At 42.5% G+C, this 18198-nt stretch overlaps 3 non-coding genes across 3 annotated transcripts; 1 reads left to right on the forward strand and 2 right to left on the reverse strand.

The window, feature by feature from the left end:
• The first annotated feature begins 466 nt into the window (after positions 1-466).
• Positions 467-539, forward strand: trnak-uuu (transfer RNA lysine (anticodon UUU)). Its single transcript has one exon. It is a non-coding gene; the product is annotated as a tRNA-Lys (tRNA).
• Positions 540-4030: 3491 nt separating this feature from the next.
• trnat-ugu (transfer RNA threonine (anticodon UGU)) lies at positions 4031-4104 on the reverse strand. Its single transcript has one exon. It is a non-coding gene; the product is annotated as a tRNA-Thr (tRNA).
• A 304-nt stretch (positions 4105-4408) lies between these two features.
• On the reverse strand, positions 4409-4482 carry trnat-agu (transfer RNA threonine (anticodon AGU)). The gene has a single exon. It is a non-coding gene; the product is annotated as a tRNA-Thr (tRNA).
• Positions 4483-18198: the final 13716 nt, after the last annotated feature.

The raw sequence follows: 18198 nt of genomic DNA on the forward strand, positions 1-18198 counted from the left end.
CCTAAAATCCACAATCATCTCTTTTGTTTGTATCCAGATGAGGCGATAGTTTATTTTCCTATAGATGTGATAGTTTCATGTAGATGTGCTGAGGTGTGACAGGGGAGCTGTTGGTACATGGAGGATGTGAGGTCTGTAGCAGGAGACAGCAGCATGCTGAGTTTGTCTGAACTCTTCCATCTGTCTGATCCCACATTATCCCAAAGCCTGTGAGCTTTTCCATTCCTGACCACACATCCCTCACACTGTTCTGCTGCAGAGAGTTTCCCACCGACTTGCTCTCTTCCTTTTTTCTTCACACTCCTCCTTAACTCCCTGTTTCCCTCCATGAAGGCCTTCTTCTTTATGCTCAGTGGCTGCAACACAAGTTCACATCAACCAGGCGTTTGTTCAGAAAACAGCGTCACAGCTTTGGACTCAGGAAGTGTTTCAGATCTCAGCTGTCACTCAGACACACTCTCATAGGGCCTGGATAGCTCAGTTGGTAGAGCATCAGACTTTTAATCTGAGGGTCCAGGGTTCAAGTCCCTGTTCAGGTGTAGAAATGTAATATACCACTTAACCTGTACTTCCCTCTATGCCTGCACTCTGTTTCTACACTGTCACCTCTGACAGAGCCTGGCTGATGCTTTTCCTTCTATGTAGCTTATTGTTAGCTTTGCTGTTAGCCGCATCGTTATATCCTCATTTGTAAGTTATATAAACTATAGAATAATTCTATAGAAACTATAGAAATCACCTTAAATACACCAGCTGCAGAGTGTTGATCACATTCACTGAAACTACAACAGGTTAAGAGCATTTATCATGAATAGTTCTGCTTTATATCAGGGCTTCTTTTCACTTAGATTTCACTATTTGGACAATCTGTAATGAATGAACACCCAGAACAGAACACAAGACATTACAGAGATAAATCAACGTTGGTGCAGTTTAAACAACAAGGGCATTGTTTGCTTCATTTAAGGGGCAATAAAACAAAGCACTTCATCAGAAAAATCAGTGTCAGAAATATATTTTGTAAAGGCCTCAAGAGACATAGATGTTGGAGGAAGTTGCGTAAACTGTGATGATGTCACAAGTTCAGTCGCAGTGGTGCTTCCAGCTTCTCTGGAGTTTGGTGTGTTCCACATAAGGAGCAGTATTCTTTAGTATTTCAGCTTTAGACTGACAACATTTGCTGCTCAGTTTTCCTCTGAGCCACAGAGATGCTCAGCTTTCATTGTGTCCAATAACTGCAGCTTCTAAAGTGGATTTCATAGCACTGCTGCATCTCTGACAGTTATCAGATCATTTGGGTGGAAACACATACATCACAACCCTCTGAATCTGCTTTCAGTCCCACCTGAACAGTCTCTCAGTTTCAGACACAAAATGTGTCTTTTAGTTTGAATCTCAGCTGATATCTCCAACAACTGTAGAGGGACTCATATCATTTCACCAGCTGGTGTGATAAACTTACAGAAACAGCTCAGGAGCAGCACCGGGGATCTTTTGGGAGAAAAGGGGATTCTCTCCATGCTGATAGAGCTGGTGATAAATGAGTTTATGGATCCTACATATTACAGAGTAAAACAATAATAAAGGTGCTTTCTGACCCTTGACATCTTTTTCTTTTATTAGAAAAATGTTCCAAATTTGAATCCCATGGAGGGAGCCAATGAAGTAAAGATTGATGCATAAAAGCATTAAAAACCTCTCCTGTAAGTTCTCTGTTCAAGTTTTATTTAGGTTCAGCTGCATGTTTCTCTTTATGGAATCTTTAAGCCCTCATAGATCAGTCTGATCCCAACAGAAGTCTGGCAGGTTTACTTGGTTGCTGTAGTTCACTAAAGCAGGACTCTGAGCAGGGCCCTCCGCTAACAGGCTCCTCTCCTTTAGAGCCAGTGGCAGGGTTGGGTTTGGGAGGTGACGTTGCTCTGTGCTTTAAACAGCAGGCTTTAATCCACCAAACTTCAGTTGGTTTATGATCTGCTTTTCAGAGGATTTGTAAATGACCAAATAAATAACACCAGCAGACAGGGTAAACACAATAGTTTACAGATAAACATGTGTTTGATCATGTGTGAGGCAGCCTTTCCCTGTAAGACTGAGCCAGAAAAACAACAGCCAGCACATGCAGAGAATTACATTCTCCATCACATCTCCCTCCTTTTGATCACATATGTTCATATTAATTAACGTTTTTATGTCCTGCCGCCGGGATGTTGCATACTTCAGGGCAAATCTGGGGTTTTCCTCAGCCCCCCTTTATATGTACCTAAATATGTTATATACTGTTGGAAAGCTAAGGGTCTTGCGATTCCAATGATGTATGGCAATCCAAGATACAATCAGAACTGTGGACACAATAAACACTTACGTAAAACCAGTCGCAAATACAAAAAAGTGTCAAAGTCACCTATAAAGCCTTACAGTATTCTAAGAGAAGATACAACTCCAACAACAACGGTCCTGATACGTTGGCAAGAGTCCAGTAAAAGTAAAATAGGTAGTCTACAACAAGTCTTTCACCCACAACGACACAACTGCCTTTTGAAATGTAATCATTTGTGTGCAGGACATTTTTTGATACGATTTTTCCTTTTTTGTTTTTCCAACTGCCCTTTTAGGTACATGGGGGGAGTTGACCTATCAGATGGCCTGATAAGATACTTGAAGGTCTTGCACAAAACACAGAAGTAGACTTTCTTGTTCCACTTCATGGACATTGCTTTTGTGAATGCATCTTGCACAAAGAACATGGCAGAAGCAGAGGTAAGGTTCCTTTGCACCAGAAGGCATTCAGGGAGACCTTAGCAGACATCCTAATTCTCCCGGAACTTCCGGGAGTCTCCCTGATATTGATAGTTAATCACGGATGCCCGCGAGTCGGATAAAATATCCCGGATTTTAGACTATGCGAGGGAGTGTTTTTTTTTTTTTCAAAGCGAGTGAGAGCGTGCAGGCAACACAATAACTCGTGCACCATGCGCGTTTCGACTGCGCAGGCACGAGAGAGAGAGGGGTGTGGGGAGAGGTGTGAAAGCTGTGCGTATCTGCACAGCCCTTTTACAGACAGCCGTTCCACTTCCTATTCGCCCCATTATAAAAAAATTGGCTGCAGTTCACTTCCGTCGGGGAGTCGAAAGAGCCGGCTCTCAGAAAAGAGCCGAACTTCCCATCACTACTTCTTACCACTGGATTCCATTGGGAGTGTTTCATGAAGTCCAATTTCAGTTTCTAAGGCAAAAATCCTTTCTTGTAGCGCACACATTTCTTGTTGATATAGCCGACAGCTATCAGAGGGCATGTTGAAAGGACTGTAGTCTCTGAATCATCAGATAAATTCTAAAAAGAATAAATTTGATTAAAAAAGTCTGGGTTCACTTAAAAGAAAAGAATAAAATGATATCCCAGACTTGTGGAAAGAAGTAAAATGATTTAAAAGCAAATAAAGCGATAAGCAGCAGGAGGAAGCAGAGACACGTCTGCACTCTTCAGAAGCAGGAAGCAGGATAGTTAAAGCCATGAGTAGAAGTGCCTCCAATTGGTTCAAAACTGCATCATATTTTGCAGATATTGTTGGGTTTTCAACTCAGACCCTGGTGTTCATGAGGAAGTCACTTTCACCAGTTACAGCCAGATCTCATGAAGCGGTGTACTTATTACACGCCAAGTCATTTACTGTGTTTTTACAAGGCTTTTTTATGCTTTTGCGTATTATTTTCTGTTACATATTTCAAGAAAATGACGTCCTGCCCTCAGCTTTTACTCTAACTCTGACTATTTCACAGTTTTTACGTTAATTTTGATGTTATGTAGTGTGACAGGAGGAGAACCTCCACCGTACTGTACCCTAACCATTTGACTTGTTATGTGAACGGAGGAAAATTACACTCTGAAAGTATAAAATAGGCATAAATGAGACTTTAAAAGCTGTGTGCTATTCATACGCACTTTCATTAAGTGGACCAGTGAAAAGGATTGAGTAGAAAGCTGATAAAAAGCTGTTTTATATGCTAAGTCATAGCTTGCTCTGAAGGCCCACAGGCACTGCTGGGATCTGAACCCAGGATCTCCTCTTTACAAGACAGGCACTTTGACCAACTAAGCCACAGCGCCACATGGTTCATAACACTGATGAAAGAATAAAGAGTAGGAACTGGATCCACCTCAGGAAGTGTTTTTTGTGATTTATTTCCAATATTCATGTGATTTTTGCATAAATCAGGGCTTGATGTTATTCAAATTATCTCCATATGTGAAAACATTGGACTTAGTCCCAGTTCCATCTTCTGTAACTCAAGAATAGTTAAAGCGATGAGATGAAGTGCCTCCAAGTACAGACTGTTTTGGAAGTCCAGCACTCCTGAAGCACTGCTGTAAACAGTTATGGCACCATGTTGATGTACATAATAACACCTTAAGGCACTGCTGGGATTTGAACCCAGGATCTCCTGTTTACTAGACAGGCACTTTGGCCAACTAAGCCACAGCACCACATGGTTCATAAAACTGATGAAAGAATAAAGCAAACATTTTGCTTGTTGTTTTTAAGTACTTAAAATCAAAATGACTTTTTAAGATAGTAAGTAAGCGTTGTTTCTAAGTGCTTGTTAAAATGACTATTTAAGATAGTAATTAAGTGTTTTTTAGGCGATGTGAAAACCGTTTGCTGTGACTTTCCAATATGCTTCAAAAACTGGACGTGTTTCTTCAGATAAACTCCTGACCAACTGTGAAAAAGCAGTGAAAATGTCTGGCCTGTATAAACTTTGTGATGTCAAACAAGATCAGAGATGACATCGATTGTGATGTCACTACAGTGATGACATCACAACTTTGTGAAGGCTTCTGTTCTGTCTCTTCTGGTCTGTGGTTCCAACCACAGATTCTGGATGGAAGTGAAGTCCGGATTCCAGAATGTTGATTTGTGTTCTCTGTTAATCTCTGGACGACTTCAGCTGATTACTTCCTGTCACTGTCACGTTGGAAGGTCCACTTCTGCCAGTTTTTCAGCAGCCAGTATCATGTTTTCCACCAGCAGTGTTTCCCAAGACAGAATAATGTCAGTTTGTTTAAAATGTTGCCAAAATAAACTATTACAATTACAACAAATGTCATCTCAGGGCACTTCAGTAATAAAGTCCAATTCAGGCCGATTAGAGTTCAATTCATTGTAATTATAATCCAATTCATTCATACAGAGCAATTCAAAAACTATTTCCTCGCTAAGAAAACCAACAGATGGCACCGAACTTGCACTATCTCTAATTAGATAAAACTTTTTAATAGTTCTAAGATCATATCTTTCTGGTTTTATTTGCATTTTACAAAGAGTCCCGAGTAATTATGAAAGTGGGGTTTTAATTTGAAGAAAAAGTCTCAAAATAAAGTGATTTTTAGGAGTATGCAGGGATTCATTTCCATCTAATGAACAGCTCAGTTATATTAAACAGTGGGCCGTGTGAGCAGCAATCAGGGGAGTAAGGAGTTCACAGATCATAGACAGAGGCAACTGTCCAACTATTCAAAGCTTTTAAAATGAGTAATAAAATCTGACAGGTAACCAGGGAAGGAAGTCCTTTAATCCTGGAAATATTCTCCAGGTGATAGTCGGCTGACTTCCTAACTGACCTGATCTGGCTGCTGAAGCTCAGCTCTGAGTCCATAATAACACCCAGATTCCTGCTTGGTTTGTGCCTTTAAACATCACAGCCTGAAGCTGAGCTCAGATTTTTAACAGCTGACAATGACCTCTGTTTTCTCTTTGTTTAGCTGCAGGAAGTTCTGGATCATCCGGTTGGTTATTTGTTGGAGGCTCTTTGCTGGGCCAGTTATTCCTCTGTGCCAGCAGCTGAGCACCAGTTCTGCCAAAACTAACAGGAAACATCATCCTGCACCGCTGGATTATCAACAAGTAATACTGACCAAGTCAGGAGATTAAAAAGGATTCAGAGGATAGTCAACCATCTCCTAAACACGGGACTTGTGTTTTACACCAGTCTTTGAACTGCTGTGAGACCGTTGTTTCCTTCATTCGTTTTTCACCTTTTTTTCCAAAACTACTTGGTCGAAAGGTGTAAAACATTAAAAGTACTGGGTTAAAGTTAGAAAAACATCATGTAGGAAATAAAATACACTTTTGGGGGAAAAACTTGGCCAATAAGACCAGGAGCTCCTGACCTGTCTCATACATTTCAGTAAGACCTCGGGAAATTGTACCAAAAAGGGCAAAACATGTCTCCTTTAAAGGACCAATAAGAGCTACATCTCAGACTCTACAGGCCTCAGTTAACTTGTTAAATGTGTCAGTGGGTCGGTGTGAAAACTCAACATCTAGGATGTTATTTCCAGCTTCTAAGTTTAACTGAAATAGAAAATCTGAGAATTACGACAATTTGGGTAGAGCTATTTTACGACAGTAAAATATTTGGCAGTGACTAAGTGCCTTTAGCACAGACAGGAGGGTGGAGGCGAGAGGAGACAATGAGGCTGATACCAGAGCAACCAGATGAGCCTCCAGCGCTCACCTGTCCTGATAGTCCCTCACAAGCAGCTGTCTGTTGTTAGCTCGTTAAGCTTTGATTGGTCTGGGCTGGTCTGTGGCATTATTTATAACCCTTCACCCTTTCTGTTTCCTCTCATAGCTTGTTTTCACCATGACAGCTGCTGGGTTCTTCCTGAGGTATAAGCACAAGCTGTCTTTCACAGTTTTTGATTGATTGATTGGAAACATTAGTTAATATTGCATTCTTACTCTTTGTTGTACATAATTTCAGGGTTTCCCTCTTTGCCTTGTTGACTGCTGCTACATGGGGTTTTCCCACTAAAGGTGTGCTATCATCTGTTGTGGTAAAACATTACATGCTGTCTTGAATTAGCTTCTGCTAAACTTGTTCTCATGCACCCAGGTTCAAAATCAGCAGGCCAGAGCAGCAGCGGCACAAGAGCTGCAGGTAATTTTGGCTCTTACCAGGGAGCAGCCGCTGGCCGCCCGGTGACCGTGCCCTACACTGCTTCCAGTGACGTTTATATGGCGACACCTGTGCTATCCTCTGGTCTAAGTCAACCTGTTCTTCAGGCAGACCCAAGATTCAGTGGCTATGGCTCATTTGTGCCAACGCAACTGGTTGTCCAAGCTCCCGGTTTCGTCCAAGCTCCTGGCTTTGTCCAAGGTGCTCTTCAGGGAGACCCAAGATTCAGCAGCTCTGGCTCCGTTGTGCCCGTGCAAATGGCTGTGCAAGCTTCTGGTGTCCCACAGGCTGTTCAGACGGGTCCAGCATTGAGCAGCTTGAGCTCTGGCCTGCCTGCAACAGGATACTCTACTGTCACTTATGTGCCTGTTGACGTAGGATCTGACGCTGGCGCTCTGCAACCTGGAGCTGCCCAATCTGGACCACAAGGTAAATCTTCTGCTTGGAGTGTAGATGGCCCAAAATGTTTGGAACCCTAAAGGTGTGTTTTCATGAAGCCACTAGCAAATCTTGCCGAGCTCTATTATAAAGCCGAAACCTGCTGTTTAGTTTGTATTAAAAAATAAATAAAAATTCAGAACATATGTATTAAAACACAAAATGATGCTCAGGTGTGTAATAATGGCTCCCTTCTGCTTGGAGGAAAGGCCCTTCACTTTAAGCAGCCTTACTGGGGCACCAAAGAGAACCCGAGCATTACACCTGTGCTTCTCATTCAGTCTGCTCAATCTCTGTAGAGGGGGTTGGGGCTTTTAACTTTACATCCTAGGAAACTGGGATGTCAACACTCTGTGCTATCAGAACTTCTGCTGTGAAAAGGACTAATTGTGAAATGTCTCCACACAGAAACCCAGTGGGCTATTGCTCCCTCAGTCTTTGAGGATGCATCAGCCCAAGCCCTCAGCCTCACTGACGTTCTCCCTGCAGCCCCTCTGTCACCACCTGGCCCTGTCCTCCAGTCAGGGGAGACCTCCAGTGTCACCAAGGAAGCTGAACTCGGGAATTACCAGCAGCAGACGGAGGAATTCGGCTACCCGGATGACCGCCAAGGGTCTGGACCGGGATCCGCAACCGTACTGGTGCCACGCTTTGGTGTGGGTGGATCTCCTAACTTTGACTACAGGCTTTTGTACGGCTTGTACCCCTCTGGAACCTACAGCACCTTCAGCCAGCAGCATGAGAAGGGCAAAGACTACTTTCAGGATGTCCACTACTTGAAGGAGCATGTTACTGACAGCCATGGTTCTGGGCAGCAGAAAAAGTTCTTCCCAAGTGCCCGCTAGAGCTGAACATGATGTGCAGAGGGTATGTTGAGTGGTACCTGCAAATGTCTTTATCTCAATGCTCTAACTAATCTGGTTCTGTTTCAGATTGGGAAGCATATCCCAACGGCATAAGATTCTTTTTAGTCTTTGAATAAAATCTTGTCAAATGATCTTGCTTCAGAATGATTGACTAAGGGAAACAATGGCCTGTGAACACCATCTGGGTTCAAGGCAAATGGCAGGCATCGCCTGTCATATTTGACTCGGACAGTCTGCTTTTGGTTTCAAACATGGCTTCTTAAAGCTCTGCATCTTCAGAGGAAGTGTTAAATAGTTGCTTCCATTGCTCAATTGACTATAGCGATCGGGTACAGCATTGTTTACAGCCATTTCTCTACACTTGTACATGGCAGCCAGACACAAACCCTTCTATGCAGTGCATGCTTGAAATTGGTACAACTTTGTGCCACCACGTGGTACTCCAGGCACAGATTGCTGAGTGCATGGTAGACTGTCTTCAGCAGTCTTGTCATATGACCTTGTCTGGGTTTTCTCCCCAAACCCTGCAGACGGAATGCTAAAGTAATGGCTCGACAGTGGATAATGAACATTCTTTCTATTTTTGTCTCTGGGTATCCCTATACTAGCGCTGTCAAAAATGATTGCATATTCCTTCTAAAACAATGTATTCAGACATCTGTATTAGCACATGTCAATGACACACATGCGCATCTGGGGGCTTTCAATCAGCCAAACTGTCAGGCAACGGCAGCTTTGAGTCAACTGGACAAACCGACTTCACTACTTGTATAGGTAGTTTATTCAAGTTTAAACGTATAACAATTTGTTTCATGTTATGGCAAGTCCATTTGGGTGAACATTTTCAAGAATTAACCTCATGTTGCTGGTGGTCGAATGATAAGCTAACTGTAGCTCGTATGCAACTTTGTCTCAAGGCTCAAATTTTTCCATCAACTGACCAAAATCTGAAGTATTTCCTGGCGGGGCTTTATATATTTGGGGGTTAAAATCACTTTCTTTGCGCCTGTGGTCGAGTTGGGTTCTGAATTTTCTGCCATCTTCATGTAAGTCGACTTTCAGCAGTGACGCTTTACCAGAGTGCGACTCCTGTGACCTGTCCCTGACCCCGTCATGCAGTGCGCTGACTTGCCAAAGCAGTGTTTTTCCACGTTCAAGCATTAATTTTGACTGCTGAATGTCAGTCAAATTTAGAATATTCTTTGACAACCCTACCCTGTACCACTCTTCTGTGCTTTAATAGGCAACTTGTTGCCTTTCCACTCTGTAATGGCAGGTTCTGCAGTTGTGCCAGAACATGCCTATTGATGTTGCATCCTCTGAATTTACAACTTCTAAATGGGAAGTCAAATTTCCTAGTTGGTATCCTGGGTAAGCTTTATCAAGTCCTTGTACAGTTGGAAGTGTACATGGTTTACTGAGTAAATGTGAAATCTTTCATTTGCTATTCTGCTCTAACTCACTGAGCAAAGTATTGGTAGAACTAATGGTGCTCTCCCAGTACCCAGCTCCTTATCTGGCTTTCAAATTTCTATCCAGCAGTTTTTGCTCATAAATGGTCCAGGAATGATGTTGGAGCAACTCTAAGCGAGAGGATGTGTTGCTAATGCATTTAAGAAAAATAAATTTGATTTGAAGACTGGTTTGTCTATGAAAATATAAAAACTCTTTTGAATTTTAAGCCTCCATAGATTCCTCAATTGGCCTGTTTGCCTTGTTTTAATGTGCTCTTTTCATGTCTTGTACACGGTTTGTTTTTATTGATGAGTAAATATTTTACTGTTTTCTGCAAGTGCTTTTATTAGTGTGGTCATTTTACAATCCTTGTATTATGTTTCATTCCATGTTTGTCCTTTTTAATTGCTATATCAAACATTGAGTTACATTTTTGCTTGAGTCACAAGTCACAAGCCCTGCAAATCCCTGAGATGCTCAGAGAAAATCTTAAAGGGGACATATATGGTAAAATAACTTGTTTTTCCCGCCTGTGCTTTTCGAGCATGATTTGGCTGTATGAAGTCTTCAGAGCTTTATGTGAGAAGAATCTTAAATTTTATTCTGAATTTAACAGGGAGCCAATCAAGCTAAAACTGGAGAAAAATGATCTCTCCTGTTAGATCTCATCAGAACTCTGGCTGCAGCATTTTGGATCACCTGGAGGCTTTTCAGAGAATATCTGGGACAGCCCAATAATAAAGAATTACAGGAGTCAAATCCTGAAGTAACAAATGCATGGAGCAGTTTTACTGCATCACTGAGGCAGGATCCTGATTTTAACAATATTACGAAGGTGAAAGAAGGCAGTCCTAGAAACCTGTTTTATATGCGAGTCAAATGATAAATTCTGGTCAGAAATAACTCCAAGGTTCCTCACTGTAGATCTATCTTACCATCCATTTACTTTACTCAATGTATCCAGTTTTGGGTAGTTTAGCATTTAGCCCAGTGATAATATTTTTTTTCACAAAGGCAGAGCAAAATCAAGGGAAGAGCCACTTTTATGACAACATACTAAGTCCCCTTTTGCAAATATGCATTTCTACATATAAAACATCCCACAAAAGAAACAACACGGCCAATACATTTTCAATTAAGACCAAATCTACCTTAATACTGGAAGCAGGCATGCATGTCCTTGACTTTCATGTTGTAGTTGTAGTTTGTTGTAATCATAGTGAGACATTCAAGATGAGCATGGTTTAGTCCTTTTTTAATTAAAAACAGACCCATTGTGCCTGCATCTCGCTGATGGAGCTAGCGTTCACTGCGGTCAAGTGTGACGGTGGTTTAAGCGGGCTGCGTTGCCAGGTTTAACAGAGCCCCCTTTAGGAAACACCATTAAGCCTTAATAAAAATACTTCATACTGTGCAGTATTCGCTGTATGTTATTTGAAAAATTTGTCACAAGCTACTATGAGAGTGTGAGCCACCAATTAAAGCTTGAGGAGCCACATAATGAGTATCTCTGCTTTAGCCTATCCCTGCTGCCAATTGAAAGAGTCAGGGTACACCCTGGACAGCTCTCCAGTCCACTCTGCAAAAGGTCTAATAATTTCCACACTGCCATTCACTGAGACTCTGCTAGAACTGTTTGGAGACCTTTTCTAGAGGGCCGTATCAGAGAGTACTTTGAAAGTTTGATTGTGCCAACTATTGCTAGTTTAATAGCAAGTGATCTGAATCGGAGTTAAAAAATATTTTGCAAATTGATCATGTAGCTTTGCACGAGGGAATTTAAAAAGGCATCTTCCACATGTGGTAGAATCAGGAACACAAAAGCAGCAGAGATATTGAAGTCTTGTGTAAGATAAATACCAACATGGGAAGATGTGATGCCATGTTAAGGACCGAGTCTGTATGAAGCACAGTGTCAGCCCTCCAGCTGGTGTCCCAGGTGAGATGAACAAAGGCCGCACACACAGGGGGCAAGTTGAGACAGTTGGTTAAGAGGGATGTATGGCTCTGATGAGGCACACAGAAGACACCAAGTGGTGCCAAGCAGAGGGGCAAGGCTACGTAGCATAGGCTAACGAGTCACATGCAATTAAAGCTTGGAAAAGGCCAGCGAGTGCAGATTTAACTGTAACACCTTCATGGCACAAGGTCAAGCAGAGCCACTGTACTGAGCTTCAAGTTATTTTGGTCTGGGTTTGTGTAATGCAATTCAACCATGAGAAGGAAACATAGTGTTACAACAGTCAGCCTCAGTGGGTGTGGACTCAAAACCTCTATGAAGTGAAAACAAACCTCGAGTTAAAGTATTCAATACACAGACCACATATTATTGGTCAAGTTTATTTTGCCAGAGTTCAGCCACATGTTGGAATCTCCATGGAAGTGTCCATGAGAGTCACCTGCAGAAAACAGAAGGGGTCAGTATTGATACAGGAGTCTCAATACTTCAGACACTAGTCCAGCTTTACCTTAGTACAACTTCTGCCCTTTAGACCCAGTCTTGGCATCAGCGTGGTCAAAAGCATCCTGGGAGTATTTGGCGTACGAACTGGAGTCGCGGGCTCGTTGGTAGCCATTGCTGGACTGGACGACATGGGATGAAGGGTATACAGTGCGCATCTCAGATGTGTCCTTAGGGACCTGGTCGGAGGTCCAGACAGACTGTGGGAAAGAACTGTCGATCTTCAAGTTCGTTAGGGCAGCAAGGAAACGAGCAAAGTCTGCGTCCTGCGCAGTAAAGCCAGCATTAGACCCAGAGGAGCCGCTGCCGTAGCCAGAGCCAGAGGAGACGCTGCCGTAGCCAGAGCCAGAGGAGACGCTGCCGTAGCCAGACCCAGAGGAGACGCTGCCGTAGCCAGAGCCAGAGGAGACGCTGCCGTAGCCAGAGCCAGAGGAGCCGCTGCCGTAGCCAGAGCCAGAGGAGACGCTGCCGTAGCCAGAGCCAGAGGAGACGCTGCCGTAGCCAGAGCCAGAGGAGCCGCCGCCAGAGTCAGAGGAGCCGCTGTTTTGACCTGAGCCCAGAAATTAGTTGAAGCAAAATATGACAGCATGGTTAGTCGTGCTGTCAGTAGCCTCTGTATCACTGCCAAAATGTTTAGTAACAATAAACACAGCTAAAGGAGTATTTGCAGATCAAGTGGGTCATTAAACCTGAAGTCTAATATATTGTAAGCTTTGGTGCTGCATGATTAATATAGTTGCAGACCCTCTGCCCTCTCATTCCTACCAACATCATGGGTTGAGCATGTCCAGACTAAACAACTTCCCATGTTGGCTGCCTTTATATAAACTGCACCTAAATGTTGATATACTTGCTTTTCTGGGGGGGATAACATGTTCCAATGCTGAAGAGCAGGACACAAAGCCAGGAAATCCTGTTTGGATTTCAAAAGAAAAGAAAGAAACTTTAGTATATAGGAGAACAAAAACCTAAACCATTAAACATGAAGACTCACCTGAAGAAAACCTTAAACAACATGTTGAACAAGACAAAACAGAAGCAACACAATTCAGATAAAACTGGTCAAAAACAGCAATCTAGTGACTGCTGTTGAGAGAAGATTTGTGCTGTAACTCATCTGAGGCTGCAGCTGACTTTATATTGGTGCTCTACCTGCTCTAATTACACTCATAAACCTCACCTGGGACCCAGTCAGATCGTGCTGCATTCAATTCAGCTCTGAAAATGAACACTTCTGACATTTAAAAAGGTTTGTTGCAACATGTGAGGAATGAACATGGGATGTTTTAAAGAAGGTGAACTACGCTTGGTCAGATACGGTGTTAAACATCTGGACCAAAGTCCTGCAGATCACTGTGGGCCCCTAATCTCTGGCTGGGGAGTGTGAGGGGAGTGACAGAGATTTGGTCTGAAGGACTCCAGGTTATAACCTCGGTTCTAATACGTCACAAAGTCGTCACAGCCATGAAATTGGGGTCCAACACATCCACTTCACTAGTGGGAGCTGCTAGTTGGGTTTCAAAGGGGAAAAAAGTGAGCTCAGCGTGACATAAGACTGGAGTCTTAGTAAGTTAACCTGCTGAGTTCTGGAAATAACTCTAACATAATGTTGACTCCTTGGCAGGAATAAGGAGCTCTGCAGCTCTCTCATCCAGAGGATCTAGAAGCATGGATGCGTTTGGAACATAGCAGAGGGTGTATTCTTACTAAAGTCACGCTAACTGCCTTCTGCGCACTCTGAGATGTTTAAAGCTCAGATTAATATCTGAGCTGAGATGTAGAAACGTGAGACAACATGATGCAGAGCTGCTCTTTTATTAAGTGATATGGAGGAGATCTTAGATTTATTTCAGATGAACTTGATTAAACAGGACATAACGGAGGTTAAATGTTTAAAGCACCTTGTGCCATCATTTTGTTCATATCTGGAAGTGTTTCTCAAATTTGTCTTGATGATTTCTGTGGATTTCCATCATTCCTCCTGAAAACTTGTTGCCTTGTGAGAACAACCACAGACTCCCACAGACTCCCTGTGACACAGCAAACTTCCAACATGGGAAATGTGACATTTGAGCACTTTATAGTCTGTAGGCGACTGTTTTCTGTTCTTTGTACTGTGGAGGCTTTAGCAGCCATCAGTGAGGTGGAACTGTACTGAAAATACACTGAAGTTAAAGTTACATTTTTAACTCATTTAAAAGGGAAAATGTGTCTATTTGAATAATGGGTTTTTTTAATATGGGTCTAAGTTTCTGAGAAAGTTATTTTTTACTGTAAAATGTTGACTGTCACACCTGAACTTTATATTTATTTATGAAAATGAGAGTATTTATATCCCCAGGTTGTTTTAATTCTGAAAACTAACATTTGTTACAGTAGTTCACATCATCTGTCCTCATAATTACTTTCATAAAATCCAACAAAGACCAGACTTTATCATGTTCATATTTAAACTGCAACCTGCAGGTTAACAATGTGAGTGACTTAAAGTGTGGGAACAAGTCCACAGAAGTTTTTCTTTTAATTATGTCAGTATATTTCGACTATGTGCAAGTAGTCCCCACAGGCAGTGTCCTTGCTGTAGGGACGACCAGGTAAGACATCTGATTCTCACATATAGATGGAACATTTGATGTTGCATTATGCCCAGTATTAATCAGACATGTTTGTTCATGTTCCAGACAGGATAGTGAATGCTTTTGTGCACAGTCCACTGTGTGGTTGTACAGCTCACGACTTAACTGAATATATTCCAACACCTGGCTCGTCTTCTTGCATCCAAATGTAGAACAAAATATATGTTTGATCTGTAAAATCTGATGTAATCAACAGAATCCATGAGACTTGTTTGATTTATTTAATACATTTATTCTAACCCTCCCCGGGCTCTGGGGAGGATTCATCCCTCCATCAGACCTGCTGCCACTGATTTTCAGTCCACTTCTTGTGTCCTTTGGCATAGCTCAGCCTTTCCCCCCCGTTTCCCTCCTTAAGAACGGCGTCTTGGCAGCCACCCTTCCATAGAGACCATTTCTGATGAGGCTTCATTGAACAGCTGAAGGTCCAGATGCATCTCAGGGAATCACCTGGTTTCTGCAGAAATGCTATTTCATGCATGTCAAACTGTTATTTTATAGATGCAACCAAAGAAATGGGAACAGATGACAAATTCTCCCCATCCCTGAATTTTAGCTTGAGCAGCTACTGATGATGCAGCCCTTTTGGCCACCTGGTACCTGCTTCAGGTCAACCTCCTGAACAACCCAACACAAAAGGCCTTTTTCTTCTGCTTTAATTTTTCCCTACATGCTAATATTCACAAGCAGGTCCTATGCTGCTGTCCTGATAGGCAATGACGACCTTCTGGCCACACCTCTGCTAGTGAAGCTCCATGACCCAACCTCAATATATACATTTAATAAAATAAAAATAAATAACTCAGCTTTGTATTTAAGATGTCATGAACAAGGTCCTCCACTCAATGTTTGCCCCACCACCTAACCCAACTTACTTCCAGGTAGTGAGTAAGTGACAACATTGAGCCTATACATTTTGTTCCCAAGACACTTCACTAAAAGTAGCTGCCACAGCTTTTCATTTGTGTCGCACAAGCTTCATCACAAGTATTTAGAGTACAAGACCTTTGCAGCCCCAGAAGAGAGTTGTGAAGCCATCCTCAGTCATGGACTTGCAGAAACTACTGTCCAGGTTTCACATGGCCCCAGCATCTGATGGGTCTGCCCTTACCCAGAGCTGTAGGGTGAGGATTGCTACAGAGTGTAAAGGTTTCCCCCTCAGCACAATATGCAGCAGTGAAATCTTCTGATAGAGCTCAAGGCCACACCTTTACCCACTGCTGTCAGAGCTGCAGTTGGCTTTTCAGCCAGTTTTAGTTGGGAATACATTCCAAGCTGAAGCCATTTAGACCTTCACAAGCTCACCTTTGAGCAGATACTGTCCTTAAGTTAATGCCAACACCTTATTTATAGGATTAAGTCATGTTAACCTGTCAGGCCCTCAACTATCCCCTCCAACCCACAACTGGATGACCCAGAGACGGCTAGGAGCCATTTGATGGAGCAACAAGGTATTCAAGTTAAAGCCATTTATTCAAGCGGCATCAGCAGCGATGCCTCTAGAATATGCAGATCTGCAAGACAAAGAAAGTCAGTCACCTACCAGCAGCTACAGAGAGCACACATGCAGAGTAAAATGAGCCTCACCAGAAAGATCCTCAGAAGCCGCTCTGAACTGGAACCTTGTGCTGAGATGTTTTGCCGTGGTCTGGCTCAGATTCTGTTGGGCTGTAGCGGAACTGGCTGAACAGCACACGCTTCTGGTTGTAGCGGGACCGAGATTTGTAAGCGTAGACTTGATCCTCGTCGGTCACAGGAGTGAAGACTGGCTCGTCCTCGCCGCTGGTGTCAGATGAAAGGCTCCAGCTCCCATCTTCAAACTGGTAATTGCTGCCAGGAGCTCCAGACTGACCTCCCTGAGCACCATGCTGCTGTGCTGCAGAACCACTGGTTCCAGCTGCTTTCTGATACGTTGGCTTAGATAGAGCTTGTCCATAAACTGAATACATGGGTGAGGAAACGGAGAATTAAGACCAGCCTTCCATTTACACCCCGAGTCAATTTAAACTGCTTTTAGTTGCAGAGCTTTGATTGGGATCAGCTTACCGCTTTGTGCAGGAATGCAGGTGATGCTTCCAATCAGCACACAAGAAATCCACAAAACCCTGCAGAAACAGGGACATCTCATATGAAGTTCTGAGTACATTTAGAGACCAGTGGGGTCCAACCACCACCTCCCCTAAACATGCCCAGTCCTGCTGAGCTTAACTGCATATTCATAGTGTAATGCTGCGACCAAATGAGGTTCTGCTTGCCTCAGACATTTAAGGCAGCAGAGGTTCAGTGCCACCACTTAGAAGCACTGGGATAGACTAGAAGTTACTCACCTCATTCTGGTGCTATATAATTAAAGCTTGCCTGGGACCTGCTGCTGCCAAACTGCACTAACACAAAGTTCAGAGCCCTGTGACACTAACCTGAAGCTGCAGGAGCTGCTTTCATATGATCCTCAGTGCAGAGGGAACTGATTGCTCAGCGGTAACAGCTGCTGCTGAAAGGTGCAAGGCTGCAGTTAACTGGCAACAATGGACTAACATATGGAGCATCTCAGTGTTATGTCCATAAATAGATAATAATCAGGAACTCTTGTGAGTATTATGTATTTCATTTACATGTATAAATATTAAATTATAAATATAAATGATAAAATATTCTGAGCTGCTGATATTCGTGATAATAATAACAATAACAATGGTAGCTGCTCTCAATACGTGAAATCTCTCTCATAGTTCATTATTAGTCAGCTAATTGATGAATAAACATCCTGCTGCTGAATATGTGTTTAAAAATAAATAAATCAGAAGGAAACCTGCAGAAGAAAGTCTTCTAACAGCTGTCTTTGTTTATTGGCATACAGCACGGTTAGTGAGATCCAGATCCATGTGGGCACTCAGGACGGATTTAAATAGCGACTCTGAATGGACGGTAAACCCGCACTGAAGGCCCAGTGAGCCAAAGCACGGCCGCCACTAAAAAATATATTTGAAACCCGTCAATATGTTAACTTTGTGTGTTTACCTCTATAACTGATGTTATATGTAAAACAGAGCACATGGTCAATTAGCTTTTTAAAAATCTTTATTTTAAAGAAAACGATCAAAACAAGAGTTTTTCTGGAAGAGATTTAAATAAGTTCTGAATATGCATAGAAGAGAGGTTACATTTGAGTCTATTTTCTTTGTACAAAACTTAAAGCAAAAACCTGAAGTCTGCACACTGAGGAAAACTGGTTTTGAGGATATTTATGACATTTCCTCCTAATAACCAACTTGGGTCGGTGTCCCCAGTGGAACATTTTATGTGTAGTCTGCAGGTTTCATGTTTTCAGCTGGAGATGTGTGCTTTTTGTTCTGTATGTTACATATTTTTATCTTGATCAGGAC

The sequence above is a fragment of the Odontesthes bonariensis genome, chromosome 11, assembly GCF_027942865.1.
Source record: "Odontesthes bonariensis isolate fOdoBon6 chromosome 11, fOdoBon6.hap1, whole genome shotgun sequence".
Lineage (NCBI taxonomy): Eukaryota > Metazoa > Chordata > Actinopteri > Atheriniformes > Atherinopsidae > Odontesthes > Odontesthes bonariensis.